The sequence below is a fragment of the Apodemus sylvaticus genome, chromosome 2, assembly GCF_947179515.1.
Source record: "Apodemus sylvaticus chromosome 2, mApoSyl1.1, whole genome shotgun sequence".
Lineage (NCBI taxonomy): Eukaryota > Metazoa > Chordata > Mammalia > Rodentia > Muridae > Apodemus > Apodemus sylvaticus.
Window position 1 is genome coordinate 25,701,063 of NC_067473.1, and position 11,968 is coordinate 25,713,030.

Consider the following 11,968-nt stretch of genomic DNA (forward strand, 5'->3'; position numbering starts at 1 on the left):
GAAAATTCATAGCCCTGAGTTCCTCCCTAAGGAAATTAGAGATATCTTACTCTAGCAGCTTAACTGATCATCTGAAAGCTCTAGAACAAAAAGAAGCAAACACACTCAAGAGGAGTAGATGGCAGAAAATAATGAAATTCAGGGTGCAAATCAATCAAGGAGAAAGAAACAGAATTATACCAAGAATCAACAAAACCAGGAGCTGATTCTTTGAGAAAATCAACAAGATAGATAAATCCTTAGCCAGAATAACTAGAGGGCATACTATCCAAATTAACAAAATAAGAAATGAAATGGAAGAAATAACAACAGAAACTGGGGAAATACAAAACAAATTCTACTCAGATTCAGATTCTACTAAAAAGGAATGCATTCAACAAAAGTGGAAAATCTGGATGAAATAGATAATTTTTCTTGACAGATACCACTTACTAAAATTAAATCAGGATAAACCATCTATATAGCACCATACCCCCACCAAAGAAATAGAAGCAGTCATTAGAAGTCCTGCAAGCAAAAATATCCAGGAACAGATGATTTTACTGCAGAATTCTATCAGAACTTCAAAGAAGATCTACTACCAATACTTATCAAATGCTTTCAAAAACAGAAACAAAAGGAACATCACCGAATTCAGTCTATGAAGACACATTTATACTGATTCCAAAACCATAAACAGAGCCAAAAAAGAAAGAAAACGTCAGACCAATTTCAGTTATGAATATCAATGCAAAAATACTCAATAAAACTGTCACAAACTGAATCCAGGACCACATCAAAACAATCACTCACCTTGATTAAATAGGCTTCATCCAGGAATGCAGGGATGGTTCAATGTATGGGAATCCATCAATGTAATCCACTCTATAAAGAAACTCAAAGATAATAACCACATGATTATCTCATTAAATACTGAAAAAGCACTGGACAAAAGACAACACACATTCATGTTAAAAGTATTGGAGAGATCATGAATTCACGCTTCATACCTAAATATAAGAAAAGCAATATAAAGCAAACCAATAGCCAACATCAAACTAAATGGGGAAAAGTTCAAAGCAATCCCATTAAAATCAGGGACAAGGCAAGGCCCTACCTATTTAAAATAGTACTTGAAGTTCTAGCTAGAGCAATAAGACAACACAAGGAGGACAAGAGGATACAAATTGGAAATGAAGAAGACAAAATATCACTCTTTTCAGTTGATATGATAGTATACTAAAGGGACCCCCAAATTTCTACCAGAGAGATCCTGCAGCTTCAGCAAAGTGGCTGGAAGTAAAATTAATTCTACCAAATCATCAGCCATTCCTCTACTCAAAGTATAAATTGGCTGAGTAAGATATTAGGGAAATTATACCTTTCACAATAGTCACAAATAATATAAAATATCTTGTTATGACTCTAAACCTCTAATGAAGCAAGTGAAAAATCTGTTTGGCAAGAACTTCGAATCCCTGAAGAAAGAAATCAAAGAACTAAAAGATGGAAAAATGTCCCAAGCTCGAGGATCAGCATGATGGACAGAGTAAAATGACATCTCACAATCTTACAATCTACAGGTTTACGGCAAACCCCAGGAAATTCCAAGTCAATTCTTCAGAGTTAGAAAGAGAATTTCTCAGATTCATTTGGAATAACAAACACACACACACACACACACACACACACACACACACACACACACACACACACACAAGATAATGAAAACTATTCTCAACAATAAAAGAACTTCTGGTGGAATCACTATCCCTGGCCTCAAACTATGCTATATTGACAAAAACTGCATGGCATTGGAACAGGCACAGGCCAGTAGTTCAATGGAATAGAATTGATGATCCAGATTTGAACCCACACACCTATGGTCACTTGATCTTTGACAAAGAATCTAAGACCATCCCGTGGAATAAAGACAGCATTTCCATGAAATAGTGCTGGTTCAAGTGAAGTTAAGAATATAGTAGAATGCCAATTGATCCGTTTTTCCCCGAGCCCCCTCCCCCGAGCCCCACCCCCTTATGGAGATATTTTATTAGACATAAATTACTTGGTCAAGAGTTTGAATCATTAACTGCTCAGACTAGTCCAACATGCTGCTGAGAGCAGCTACGAATACAGGGCAAACACAAAACTGTAAAATCTTAACTTTCTTTATGCGACTTTGTTCTCCAGGGTGACTTAGCAGTCAACAACTTCAAGAGGTTGCACCAAGAATTCTTTGCCTCCTCAATGCCCAGAGCCTTGAAGGGACAGCGAGGAACCTGGAAACAGCAGGGAGCTAAGCTAGGGTCTGGGAGCAGTGGCTGATGGTGCCTTCCTGACCTTCTGGTACTAGGCGGGTTCCTAGGGCAGTGGGACTGGGGACAGGGGAGGGTAAAGAGGACCAGACCTGTGTCTTTCTCCAAAGAGGCCTGCTGTTGCCTCCTTCTCCATGGAGATTACCACGCTATGGAATCCTGGGATCCAACGGCTCTCCCTGCCAGAAGCTGTGATCTAGGCAGGGGCACAGGAGGCTGGGCATAAGTCATGCCCTGGTATCTTCCATAGAGCTCCCGGACCCGCCCACAGCTCAGGAACCAACCAATCACTTCTGCATGCAGAACGTCCTGGTTGGCTGTTTGCTTGCCACTTTTCCTGGTTGAATTCATGCTACTTAGCATGGGAGCACAGCTGGCTTTCCTTAAGTAGGTTTCCATGAGTAAAAATGGAAATACTACTATTCCAATGAGTAGCACCTTTACTCATTGGAATCCGAGATTCTCTCCTACTGCTGTCCAACAAGGCCATCTTCTGCTACATATGCTGTTGGAGCCATGTGTACTCTTGAGTTCTTGCTTTAGTCCCTGGGAACTCGGGGGGGGGGGTTACTGGTTGATTCATACTGATGTTCCTCCTATGGAGCTGCAAACCCCTTCAGCTCCTTGGGTCCTTTCCATTGGGGACCCTATGAGAACCACTACTTTAGAGACAAGAACTCAGTGGCTACTCAGTCCACAGAGTTGGATGTCTCAGCACTGAAGACACAAGACACAAGGCTCTCCTCCCTCTCTCACTCCACTTCCCACAAGAGTTTCTGATCCTTTATATTGAGATCATGTTGGAAGGCTGAAGAACCTTGAGTATAATATTGGGGAGCATGGCAAAAGTAATGACAGATGCACTCAGGAAGAATTGAAGGTTGGCAGGCACACTTTTGACTTTCCTTGACCCTCTCTACATATGGGCTGCCTGTTAGATGGGGCTACCCAATCTGAGGATGGACGTTCAGCTAATCTCTGGAAACATTCTCACAAACACAATCAGAAATATATTTTTCAGGTCATTCTAGATCCCATTAAGTGGGTAATGGAGACCACCCATCACATGCTTTCCCCTTTGACACCCAACCACTTCCTATGTTCCACTGAATTTCCAAATAAAAACAATAAAAGTGCTTGGAATGTAGCATAACTGAGAGGTGCTTGCCTGGCAGGTATGAAGCCCTGGTTTGAGTCCCAGCCCCACATAAGTTGGACATGATGGTACACAGATGTAGTGCTTAAAGTTGGGATGTTCACTAAGCAGTTCAGAAGTTCAAAGCTATCCTGAGCTACATAGATACTGATCCTTTCTGATATAAAACAAACTGGGTATCTATGAGAACCTGTCCTAAAACAAACAAAAAGACAAAGGTATTGTAATTTTACCTAACATGATATAACTATCCCCATACAACCTAAGCACATTAATTATTCTCCAAGAAAAAATAGTGAAGTCCCTTTTGGAATGTTTACAGTTTAAATATGCTCATAAAGATTAAAAGCTTAAGTACTCATATCAACTCAATGCTATGTTATATAATAAAAGGAAAGGAAGGAAAACATGGGTGTTATATACAAGAAGACACACATAGGTGCACATAGACATCTATCCTATGTATACATGCACAAATGTATCCTTAACAAAATGGGACAAAATCACTCCTGACATTTATACTCCTCATTTCTGTAAATGGTCATATGGACACAGCTGGTATTATCTCCTTATAGCTTAACTTTTTGTTTTCTTGTTTTATTCTTTATTTGTGAATGTGAATGTAGGCACACATGTGCCATTACACATATGTGGTAGAAAGAAGACACAACAATGGGACACAACCTCAGTCTCACCTTCTGCCTTCTTTGAGACAGGCTCTCTTGTCACCTCCTGCTCTGTGTGCCAGGCTGGCTGATCCATAAGTTTTCAGGGACTCTCCTGTCTCTGCCAGCTTCCTTTCGGTAGGAGCACTGGGGCTGCAAATGCCCACAAGCACACTCAAGTCTTTGTGGATTCTGGTGTCTGAGGTTCAAGTCATCATGCTTGTATGCAGTTTCAGATTGTTGCTGTTATATGCCTGCCAATCATTGACACAGAAAAACAAACTTGTCTCAGAGCAAAGTCATGGTGATCAAATCCTGTTGTGTTTAGTATGATGTTTGTTAAACTTACAAGGTTCTAAAACATTTACATGAGACCCATCAAATTAAGATCCACTATGCACTCTTATATCTGAAATGGCCTGATCAGAACTGACCACTTCATATGAGCTACTTGTGGTTGTTTTGTTTAATTTTGTTTTGTCTTGTTTTGAATTTATATGTTGACAAAGACAAATGTTTGGGGTCATTGCTTAACAACCAAAACATTAGCTATCATTCTGATCAAACAGTATTAAGGTCTGAATTCAATAAAACTGCCCTATCTTCCTTAGATAAGTATTTGTGTGGTTTATGGGGCCAATCATGAACCCAAACAGGGATGCTCTGTGCACTAACCTATATCTATTATTTTATCCTACACACTTTATTGCTGTTGACTATTTTATTTTGTTCTGACAGAATCTCATTTTGTAGCTTACAGAGGGCTGTAAGCAATCCTCTTTTGGTGACTCTGGTGCAGAGATGAGAGCCTCAACTCAGCCTGAGGGCCTTTCCATTGGTGGCTCAAATATTCTAGTTTCCCCTAACAACAGATCTCAAATTATTGCCAACACAAAGATACTGTTACTCTCTCTCTCTCTCTCCTAAGGCATCTTGGGGCAATTTTGAAATGCTAAACACAGGGCTTCATGACTGTCCCCCCTAACACACACCGGCATTGTAACCTGCCCTGCAGGAACTGCCTGGATGTGATTTCATGAACCTGTACATGATGAGAAAGAAGAACTTTTGACTGCATATTAAAACTGGAGTGAGTTCTCAGCAGATTTTAATAGTTCATATAGCTGATTGCAAAAATTCTGAGGTAGTATGAGACATTTCTGAGAAGGTTTTGAAAAGTAAACACTCAGAAAGATACACAGGGATGACTTGGGTGTTGCCAATCAAGCCTAGAGCAAACCCTGGCTTTGGAAGGAGGACAGGCTCAATGGCAAAGCCCCAGGGGAGACTCCAGGAAAGGGCAGCTCAGCTTTCTATCAGTATAGGGAGAACATTAGCAGGGAACCAATGGCTGTACCCCATGACATCAGCAGTCCCTTCTTGGACATTCTATTGTTTCCTAGAGAGTTCTTAGCATCCTCTGTGATGTAACCAGTGTTGTAGCAACAACACGTACACTGAGGTTTCTCAGTCAGTGTATAGAGGATACTTCTATAGACATGTTTGCCCGACTGAGAAAACTTTGGGAGAGCAAGGGAAGATGGGAGAGAGACTAAAGAGAGGAGGAAGGAAACTGCCCTTTCTTCTGAGAGTAATGAAGGACGAAGGAGATGGTCTTGGGGAATGCGGAGTAAGTTCGGGGAAGTGGATGTGCAGGGATGGCCTGAGCTGGCCTTTCTAACAATGAGGCACAGGAACTGCAGTGTCTGGGTAGGAAAAGAACTTTCATATTTATCGCAATTCTTGAAAATCAAGGATTTCAGAAGATTATTTTCTCTAGTCCTTAAGGCAGGAGATGGCAAGGTCAAAGCTGTTATTCTGTGAACTCCAAGTCTTTACTTTCAATGGGCATAGTGGGTGTTACAGGGGACAGAATGAGAGCATCAGGAGTCACAGAGGGTCTAACCTATGCAAATTTAGGGCAGGGCATCACTGCACTTCACTCTCATGGCTTCATTCAGCTTCAGTGGCTATCTGACAGTAGTAGCAGGGAGAGAATTGTGCTCCAGGCCATGACCTGATGTTCTCCTCTCCCTGACAGTTCCCACCCTACCTTTCTTTATCACCAGCTGTGGGTAGGAAGCATTTCTGTACTACATACAAAAACCTGTAGCAGGGGATACACCCAGACAGAGATGTGATTCAATTGATACTTCTGGGGTGTTTGGGGTTTTAGTAGGGGGATCTGATCAGTGTGTGGAGCATGTTCTCACGCTGCATGATGTTATAATCCCATATCCCGTGCATCAAGTAACAGGGTAGGAGATTTGAACATCTCCAAGTACTCATATACTTGTGGACCATGAATTTATCATCTGACTTGTATAACCACAGGACTGAGGACTCTGAAGCCAAGATGCACCCTGTGCAGATGTTAATAAGCCATGAAAGCCATCTCTGTGGTCATCTTAAGCATGTGTAGGGAGACAGAGGACACACCTGTCTGCTTACATCTCCAGGTCTCTATACGGTGATGGGAGATCTGAGATGCACTGAGGAGGCATCTCAAGACTGAACCAAACCCTGTGTGGTGTCACTGGGTTCTAGGCCTGTTGTCCTTCTGTACGGGTCTCAGGGTTGTCTGTCTACACTCTGTGTCCCCACCATGAAAGTTCACCAGTGTTATTCTACCTACAGGGGCTGGCAGACAGACATCATCCCCTGAAACTGTCCTAAGCAAGAAGCAGGCCAAGAAGGAAGAGGAGAATCTGACCACAGAACTGCAGCTCATTACCCAGGAGAGAAACGAGGTGAATGATCGCCTGATCTCCATCACAGAGGGAGCCATGAACAAGAGGTATGCATTGCTCCAAACACAGTGGTGTCATTCTGGGGTCAGCAATGTCACCCTCATCTTACCCTTTTAAGGAGGGGTTTTCTAGGAAACTGTACCACCAGAATGTCCCTGTGCCCAACCTCATGTCCCAAAATACTTCTTAGAGGAGAGGCAGAACCTGAAGCTTGCTCAGGAGCAATGTGGTAAATGGACTCTTCTGATCCCTCCAGTGGAAAAGAGGGACTTGTTGTGGGAATGAGGAATTCAGGGATAGAAATAGTGGAAAATGAGTCCCAGAGTGCATTTGGAAAGCCCTTGGTATGAGGTGGGTTTGTGAGTTTGTAGGAGCTGTGAATTTGTGTTGAGTGTTTGTAATTGCCTGGCAGACGACTGAGTGCTGGAAGCTCCTGGAAGCAGCCGGAGAGGCCTGGTCTACATTGTTCATCTCAGTGCTTGACTAGATGCCTGATGCTCTGCCTGTTCCTCTTCAAAGGCCTTATACTCTGAGACAGTAATGTTGCATGCATTTCTTCTACATCTCATTGTGCTCTTTCCGTTTCTATCTCTGTCTCTCTCATTCTCTGACTCTGTTTCCATTTCTCCTTGTATGTGTGTCCAATTCTGTGTGTCTGTGTGTGTGCACATGCACCTACCTGTGCATGCACTTTGTATGTTTATATTGCCTTTCACACTTTGGAATCTAGGAGTCTGTGTTTTGTCTTGATGATTTACCTATAAGACAGTTTCAAGTATATGTTAGTGCTGAACTCTGGGAGCCCCCGTCAACACTGTTCTTTGGCTCTGGGGTCACAATTGTTCTTACATTTGTATCTCCTGGGCAGATTATAAAGATGTGATGATGTCTGGTCTCATCTCCACAATTATGTGTAATGTCCGTCTCTAAGGTATAAGTTACTCAGGATTTAGAATCCCTGTTGTGAAAACAGGAAATATATAATCCCAGGTTTCTGATGGGCAAAGATCTGTGGCCTAGACTCATGAGATTATAGCTGCTTAGACTGCATCTCCAGCCCTACTGAGCGAACACAGGGAGACCTGGTACCCTCCACCTGGATGCCTAGCTTCTGCTACCCTGGAGACAGGAAAACAAGTTTCCAAAGCAGAAGAATATCCCAGTATATAGAATCTAGAATGTGGTTTTCTGGACCTGGGGTAGGACAGGACCCAGCCTGAGATGATGTATTCTTAACCATCCACATTCATGGAGTTCTGTGCTCCTGGGAACAGGACCTCCCAGAGGCTGAATCCAATGTATGAACAACTGAAGTTAAAGGAGAAGGAGATCAAGTCATTTCTTCACAACTTAGAGATGGAGAAGATTGAGGCCCGAGAGAACACCCAGGAGCTCAAGAAGGAGATTAACTTTTATAGGTAAGTACCAGTGAGGGAGGCCACCAGTTGTGGAAAGGCCATTTCTGCCTTCCTTTCTTTCTGGACTGGAGAGTCTGCAGGTCTGGTTCTATCCCTTCTGATGTTTAGCTGACAGTGTGCCTTGGGATTTTAGACTCACCTTTTATAAGTCTGTAAGAGACTGTTACCCCTCCCAGTATTATCAAGGCATACTAGGAGTCTCTATATAGAAAGGTGATTTAGTTCATGAGAGGGTTATTATGCAGTACAAGGTCTCTGGTACTCAGGCAGGGTTTTATAGACCTGACTGTGATATAATACAAGGATAGAATGCCTTCCTCTTAGTTCTACTGACCTTCTTTGATGGGATTTGCTCCCTACTAATAGATGTTGCCCTGTTGCTTTGGGCTGTCATGGATAGTTGGAGATCCCCATTTCTTTTGGAGAGACGTGGACACTTACTGGTATTTGGGCTGCAGCAATCCTTATTCCCTCAAATTGCTGTTTGCTATTTGTGCAGCTGTGATGGATGTATTAAGATGTATTGTATTAGGTCTTCAGGGAAACCTGGGTCCTGGTGGGCTTAATGGGACCTGTAAGTATGAATGGAGGAGGATCTTACTATACAGAGTGGGCTTCCAGCAACCTGCATAGCCGGCTCCTCATGGAGACAATGCTTGTGAAGAAGAGAAGGGTCATGCTGATGCAGGAGAACAAGGAAGTATTTCTTGACTGGTCTCTCATAGAGAAATACTTGGTTGGCTTGAATATGAATGGTTAAGATGAACAGGAGAAGACCAGCAACACTAAACCCAGCATCAGGTAGGGACAAGCAGCTCAATCAGGCTAATACTGTTTTATACCATTTTTCCATTGGATCCATCTTTGCTTTCACCTAGCACCTTTCTAGTCCACATGCTCAAGCAGTCACCGACCTCATGGAATGTAGTTGTACATTGCTTTGTCTATGTGCTAGTATTCTGGGATCTTAGGCTCTTGTGAGATACTGAATTATTGTCAAGTGTATTTTGCTGCTCTGCTTGAAACTACAGTACAATAAGGGTGACAGATGAATAACCTGTCACATTCCTGCATGTGCTCATTATAGGGGAGATGCCATGCAGAGCTTTGAGCAAATTATAGGTCATGTAATGCTCCATTATGTTCATAGCAGCCTTTTTAATAGCCAGAAGCTGGAAAGAACCCAGATGTCCCTCAATGGAGAAATGGATACAGAAAATGTGGTATATGTACACGATGTAATACTACTTAACAATTAAAAACAATGAATTCACGAAATTTTTAGGCAAATGGTTGGATCTGGAAAATATCATCCTAAGTGAGGCAACCCAATCATAAAAGAATACATATGGAATGCAATCTCTGATAAGTGGTTATTAATTAGCCCAGAAGCTCTGAATGCCCAAGGCACAATTAGCATAACAAATGACTCCCATGAAGAAGTAAGGAGAGGGTCCTGATCCTGGAAAGGCTTGATCTAGCATTGGAGGGGAGTATCAGGACAGAGAAAAAGGAGAGTGGTGATTGGAGAATGAGTGGAGAGAAGGTTTATGGGACATATGGGGAGGGGGGAAGGGGAAAGGGGAAATCATTTGGAATGTAAACAAAGAATATAGAAAATAAAAATATATAATTTTAAAAAAGGAAAAAAAATTATAGGTCATGTAACAGAGGTCATGCAAGGGATGTATGACTTCCCAGGTGGGAAACAACTTGCAGGAATAAATCCAAATGGAAACATCATTGAGTGCTTCTCATTTTAATTGATCAGGGTGGCATGTGGCCTTCTGCTTTTTTTTTGGGAAACGCGATGAAGTCTCTTCCCATTGCCCATTTATTGGTTTGCTCTGATAGAAGTCTGAGTGACATTTTTCAGCCTATGTATTTGTGAGTGTTGCTGAATATTTTGCCCAGCCTGCAGTTATAACAGCAATGGTGTCAGTTCAAAGATCAATGATAACTTTCCTGCTGAGGTAGTGGGAGGCAGCAGCCTGACAGCTGACATTTAGGTCCCCACCAAGCCTCTATCTTAATAGCTGCCTTCCTCTTCCAGGTCCCAGAAACTGTAGCAAGAGCTGAAATTTCCACAGACCAGGATGAGGGCCTCATGCAGAATGATTTTCCACCTCAGGAACCCCCTGCAGAGCACCATCCTCAACAACCACATAATTTCTTGGATGAATCTTCTTCTACATAATTCAATTCCTCGGGGCGAATAGGCCCTAACTATCCAGCCAATGATTCAGGATGTCATTCCCTTTCCTGCTCTGACAACACCCCTTGAGAGAGAACTGAGGACTGCCCTGCCACCAAGTGTCCAAGAGGAGAAACAGGCTGTACCTCTGTGTTCCTAAGAGTGCAGTGAGAGAACTGTGCTTCATATATTTTACTGTTAGACTTTTGGTTGAAGTTCTGTTTTTTATTGTTTTGCTATTTGTTATGTTATTGGGATGTTATATGTTATTACTTTTCATTTTTGCTAATGCTTTTTACTGTTTTTATTAACTGTCATTTTAAATCTTTTTTATTTGTTTATGAATGAAAAATTAATTTATAACTCTTGACTCCTTTTCATCAAAGCCACTTTGTGCATTTTTTAATTAATGAGTTATTTTTATACACTCCATATGTTATTGCCCACCCCACCACCCCGTGTACACTCTCCAACTGATCCATATCCCATACCTCCTCCTCTTCCCCATCTCCAGTTGGATGTCCCCACCAACCATGCCACCTGACCTCTAAATTCTCTGGAACCTCTTATCTCTTGAGGGTTAGCTAAATCATCTCTAAATGAACACTGACCTGGCAGACCTCCATTGTAGGTGTGCTAGGGGCCTCATATCAGCTAGTGTGTGCTGCCTGTTTGGTGGGCCAGTGTTTGAGAGATCCACATTCATGCCTTTAATTCTATTTTTTCTTTTCTTTATTAGATATATTCTTCATTTACATTTCAATTATTGTCCCCTTTCCTGGTCCCCCAAACTCTCATACTCCATCTCCCCTTCCCCTGTTCCCCAATCAACCCTCTCCTGCTTCCCTGTCCCAGTATTCACCCACACTGCAGCATCGAGGACCAAGGGCCTCTCCTCCCTTTGATGTCCAATAAGGCCGTCATCTGCTGCCTATGTGTCTGGAGCCATAGGAAACTCCACGTGCACTCTCTGGTTGATGGGTTTTTCCCTGTGAGCTCTGGAAGTACTGCGTGTCTCATATTGTTGTTCCTCCTATGGTGCTGTAAATCCCTTCAGACCCTTGGATTCTTTCTCTAGCTCCCCCATTGGAGATCCTGTTCTCAGTTGAGTGGCTTGCTTAGAGTATTCCCCTTTGTATTTGTCGTGTACTAGCAGAGCCTCCCAGGTGACAGTTATATCCTATATCCGGCTCCAGTCATCAAGTACTTGTGGGCACCAATAATAGTGTCTTGGTTTTGTAACTATAGATGGCATGGATCACTAGTTTGGGTAGTCTGTGTATGGTCTTTCCCTCAGTCTCTGCTCCTCACTTTGTCTCCTTCTGTGGATATTTTATTCCCCCTTCTAAGAAGGAACAGAGTATCCATACTTTGTTCTTCATTCTTCTTGAGCATCATTTGATATGTGAATTATGTCTTGAGTATTCCTGGAAACCACAGAAATTCACTGTGCTGTCCATACCATGAAGTGCTTTTGCAGGCAATATT

At 42.3% G+C, this 11,968-nt stretch overlaps 1 pseudogene; it reads left to right on the forward strand.

The window, feature by feature from the left end:
• Positions 1-1,485: 1,485 nt before the first annotated feature.
• LOC127677782 (disks large homolog 5-like) lies at positions 1,486-9,267 on the forward strand (annotated as a pseudogene).
• Positions 9,268-11,968: the final 2,701 nt, after the last annotated feature.